This window comes from Protopterus annectens, chromosome 7.part0 (genome assembly GCF_019279795.1).
Source record: "Protopterus annectens isolate FY-2018-M chromosome 7.part0, PAN1.0, whole genome shotgun sequence".
Lineage (NCBI taxonomy): Eukaryota > Metazoa > Chordata > Ceratodontiformes > Protopteridae > Protopterus > Protopterus annectens.
In genome coordinates, this window is record NC_056739.1 from 755,740,549 (window position 1) to 755,745,548 (window position 5,000).

General features: G+C 39.5%; 1 protein-coding gene across 1 annotated transcript in view; it reads left to right on the forward strand.

Moving 5' to 3' along the window:
• Nucleotides 1-104: 104 nt before the first annotated feature.
• TRAPPC1 (trafficking protein particle complex subunit 1) overlaps nucleotides 105-5,000 on the forward strand; it is a 212,248-nt gene continuing 207,352 nt past the window's right edge. Inside the window, exon 1 of the mRNA XM_044077287.1 lies at nucleotides 105-313. The gene's annotated coding sequence lies outside the window, so the exon portion shown is untranslated. The remainder of the gene's footprint in view (nucleotides 314-5,000) is intronic.

Consider the following 5,000-nt stretch of genomic DNA (forward strand, 5'->3'; position numbering starts at 1 on the left):
AATTTTTATTTCAAATGTTCCTGTTTTTTACTATATAACTTTTAAACCCCGCCATTGTAACCGCGCTCAGTCATCATCATGCAGCGCCACACAAACACTCTCGTTGTTATGGCGACATCGACTTTCCCGTTGACATCTTGGTAAAGAACAGCAGAGCTGACGACCGTAATAGGTGTTGTGTTGTCTGTTTTACCGGAAGCTTTGATGAGGAAAGATAGAAGTGTACAATTCTCAAATGAATACGGCTGTTTTTCATATACACGAGAAATAAGTGACGGGAAGTAAAGTGTTACCCTTAATCCTTGTAACAACGGTAAGTGTCATGGAGAATCAGTTGGATTAGGCATTCCAATCAAAAATAAATTATTACAATAGTTGTTGCAGTCTTTCAGATAGTACTTTACAGTGTGATGTTAGCAGTACTTTAGTCTGAGACGTGTCCCTTTCCTTCTGCTCCACTTCGTATTGTTCTCTTACATGAACTTATATCTCTCCTTATCCTTGTCGAATTACATCTTATACCGAAAGTCACTCCCACACTCTTGCTTATCTGCAGCCTGACCTTCTAACCACAATTTTTCTCCACAGCATAACTCTATGTCTTGTTATTTATGTAAGTTTACTACATTATATTCACGCAGTGTTTGATATGCACCGTTTGTTAATTTGTTGTAATTATATTCACTCACATTTTTACAACACAGTAGACTTGCTCTGCATGTTAATCGATGTAAGCATATTTTGTTTCATTTTGTAGTAAACTGCTCCGTGAGATAATCTCTTAATGTATTGTGCTTTTAGTCTTCTGTATTTCAAAACTGTTTAAACTTCTGTTTTTTCCCCTTTCGAACGTATTGTGTTTTTACCCCAGGAATGAGCTTGAAGTTGGCCCCGAGAGGAGATGTAAATAAAATAAAAAAATGCCTAAAGTTTAGCTTGATTTTCCTGTCTTATTGGCAGTGTATGTAGCAATACTAGACTGTGCTTGCTTTGAATATGGTATATGTAATTGTACTAGCTGTTTCCTGAAACATTCTTGTATGTTTTGAAAATAGGTACAAAGGTGTTTGAATAGTAGGTACATACAGTAAAAATATGGGGTTTGTATTAGTGTAGTACCTTGCAGGATGTGCAGTAGCAAGTCCCGTCTAAACCCTGCCTACTGTCCAAAAGTCTTTGACATCCTGGTAAACTTAAGTAACATCCTTACTGATGGCGGCATGAATATTCATTGTCTATTCTTAGTTCACCCTTTTCCTCAGTGTAGTGTGATTTCACAGTTGGTATATTTAAAGTGGGGGGGGGGTGCATTGGGCAGTGCAACTACTCACTTTGGGTGAGCAGGGGACTTGCCTGTCTGAGGGTGTTGATGGAGAAGTTTAGAGAAGGACAGAAGTAGTTGCATTGTGTCTTTGTGGACTTAGAGAAAGCATATGATAGAATTCCTAGAGAGGAGTTATGGTATTGTTTGAGGAAGTCAGGAGTGGTTGAGAAGTATTTAAGAATGGTACAGGATATGTACGAGTGAAGTGTGATAGTGGTGACGTCTGTGGTAAGAGTGATGCATGCATTCAAGGTGGAGGTGGGATTACGTCAAGGAACAGCATTGAGCCCTTTCTTATTGCAGTGGTGATAGGTTGACAGATGAGGTCAGACAGGAGTTCCCGTAGACTATGATATTTGCAGATGATATTGTGATTTGTAGTGAGAGTAGAGACCAGGTTGAGAAGACTCTGGAGAGGTGGAGATGAGGGGGAGGACAGAGGAATGGTGAGGATGCATAGAGTAGAGTTCGCGAAGGTGGATGACTTTAAATACTTGAGAGCAACAGTTCAGAGTAACGGTGAGGGTGGAAGAGAGGTGAAGAAGACAGTGCAGGCAGGTTGGAGGAGAATGCCAGGAGTGATTTGTGGCTGGCTTGTACCAAGAAGAGTTAAAGGGAAGTTCTACAAGATGGTAGTGACACCAGCTATGTAGGGCTGGAGATATTGGCACTGACAAAAAGACAGAGCTGTAGATGGCAGAGTTAAAGATGTTAATATTTTCATTGTGTGTGGCGAGGATGGTCTGGATTAGACATGAGTATGTTAGAGGGACAGCTCAGATTGGACGGTTTGGAGACAAAGCCAGAGAGCCGAGATTGCGTTGGTTTGGACATGTGTTAAGGAGGGATGCTGGGTATATTGGGAGAAGGATGTTAAGGATGGAGCTGCCAGTAAGAGTAAAAGAGAAAGGCCTAAGATGAAGTTTATGGATGTGGTGAGAGAGGACACGCATGTGTGACAGAGCAAGATTCAGAGGACAGGAAGAAATGGAAACAGATGATCTGCTGTGGCGACCTCTAACAGGACCAGCCAAAAGAAAAAGATCTGCATGGCAGTCAGTCATGCATGTTTTCCATATGACAGCACGCCCTTTTCACCTGTCAAGTCTCTAAGACCATGCCCACATCTGTGCAGAACCGCCTGCAAATTTGCATACTGAGTTGTGTATGGATATTGTGAGATACTGCTGAGAAACACAAGGTTAAAAATAGGAAAATGTTACATTATAAAATCTGTGGACTTTATTGAATAACATGCAGAAAATCTGCCTCCCAAAGTAAGTGATTTTCGGTTTTGAAAAAGCGATGCAAGCTGTTGGCCCAGTGATCCAGAGGGAGAATGATTTTTGTGCTCCTAGCAACTCTAGTTTGGAAATGGTGTAAAGCCGTCAGTAGGAATTTTTATTTTATTTTACATTTGTTGACCTGGCTAGTCTAACTGGATATATGTCCATTTTCGGTAGAGGCCCGGGGAGATAAGCTCCAAGACATGGTCCAAATACAATAATATAAGTACAAACAAAAAATAAGAAATAAAATCTAATATTCAAGTAAAAATAGCAATTTTCCTGGTATGGAAAAAAAAATGCATCAACAATGGTAACGTGTATTTCAGCATAGAGGTTGTAACAGGATGTAACAGTGAGGTGAAAAGTCACAAACCGTGCTAATTGAAAGAACGCTAATTGAAAGAACTTTGACAACAATGCAGGTTAAGTCAGAGGTAGATAAAAGGAAATAATCATAGTAAAAAAGGAAAAAAAAAGAAAGAATCATCAGTACTTGCAACATGTGAATTACAGCAGAAAGGTTAAGCAGGATCTAACACTGAGGACCTGCAGTATAATATAGTGCTATTTTTTAAGTATGGTGACATAGTATAGGTTGTCAAAAGTGAAAAAAAAAGGGAGTTTGATGTGTAGTATTGTAACAAAGAATTTGCTTAAGATATATAAAGAGGATAGACATAGTGAAAAAAGGTAGAACAGAAAAATATAATAAGGTTGGAAAATGTAGTAGAGGATAGTAGGTAGTGGATAGGTAAGTCAAGTTAGTAGAGGTAGATGACTAGTCTGGTCTGGAGCAGGGGCATAGCCAGTATGCTTTTGAGGAGAAGTTTAATTCTGTTTTTAAATAGAGATAGAGAGGTGAGTGAGGTAATGTCATTAGGGAGAAGATTCCAGGATTTACCTACTGTATTAGAGAAGAGAGAATCCCCAGCTCTGTTATTAGGTTTTGAGGTGTGGATAAGAAGTTTGTGATTTTTATAGGGGGTGATGAGGGTAGATAAACTTGGAGTATTAGAAGGTTTGTATAGGATGTTGTGGGCAATGTTTAGTTGGTGAAATTTAATCTGTTGTGGTAGTTCTAACCATCCTAGCTGTTTTAAGTTTATACAATGATTGGTTCGGAATGGGTTGCCTGTAGCAAATCGTGCAATGTTATTATAGGTAATTTACAATTTACTGAGGTTATTCTTGGAGAGATTAGTAAAGATGGGTGAGGCATAAAGGAGTGTAGAGATCAAATGGGTGTGAGCGATAGTAGTTTTAGCAGTAGGGAAAAGGAATGGTTTAACCCTATTGAGACTGACAGTTTTTTTATTGACAGTCTTTATGGTATTATTGATGTGGATGTCGAAGTTCAGATTATTGTCGATGGTGACACCTAGTAGTTTGGTGGTATAGTCAGAAGATATTATAGTACCATTGGTAGATGTCACTGAGAATTGGAGAGGACTTCGGAGTAGGAATGACGAGGAGGAGTTTGGTTTTCTTTGGGTTCAACTATGTTAAATACTTTTTGGGTGAGAGCATGAAGGTCATGGGAGGATGTAGCTGAACATAATAGTGTGGAGTCATCAGCATATTGTACACATGTGGCTTGTGGGATAGCTAGATGAAGGTCATTAATAAATATGGAGAAAAGAAGGGGTCCAAGTATGGAACCCTGAGGGACACCTAAGGTAATGGGTAAATGGGAGGATAACATATTATGCCAAAGTACTGCTTGTTGACGTTTGTCAAGGTAGGATTGGAACCTTTTTATGGAAAGTGAGTCTAATGACAGAGATTTTAGGATGTTTATGAGAATCTGGTGGTTTACCATGTCAAATGCTTTAGACAGGTCAATAAATAGAGCAGAGGAAAGATTATTCAGGTTTCGTTGTTTGTTAATGTAGTCAGTAAAGGACAGGAGGGCAGTGATGGTGCTGTGTGAGGGTCTGAAACCATGTTGACAGTTGGAAAGTAAATTGTTTTCGATTAAATGGTGAAGAAGTTGTTTATGGATACATTTTTCCATGATTTTAGCTAGGGGAGAAAGTAGGGCAATGGGGCGATAGTTAGATATTTCTGTGGACTGTCCACCTTTATGTAGGGGGATAATATGGGAGATTTTCCATAAGGTGGGGATGTAACCCTCAGTAATAGTCCTGTTGACCAGTATGGAAATAGGATAGGCTATGGCATTGGATGATAGTTGTAGATATTCAGAAGGCAGTAGGTCTGCAGAAGGAGAGCATGGTTTCAGTTTCTTCAAAAGGGTTTGAATAAATGCGGTTGAGACAGGCTTGAAATGAAAGGGGGTGGGGTTGAGGAGTGTGAGGGTAATGTGAAGGTATTTGATGATAACTGACTAGCTAGTGTTTGGATGGCATCTGTAAAGAAGGTATTGG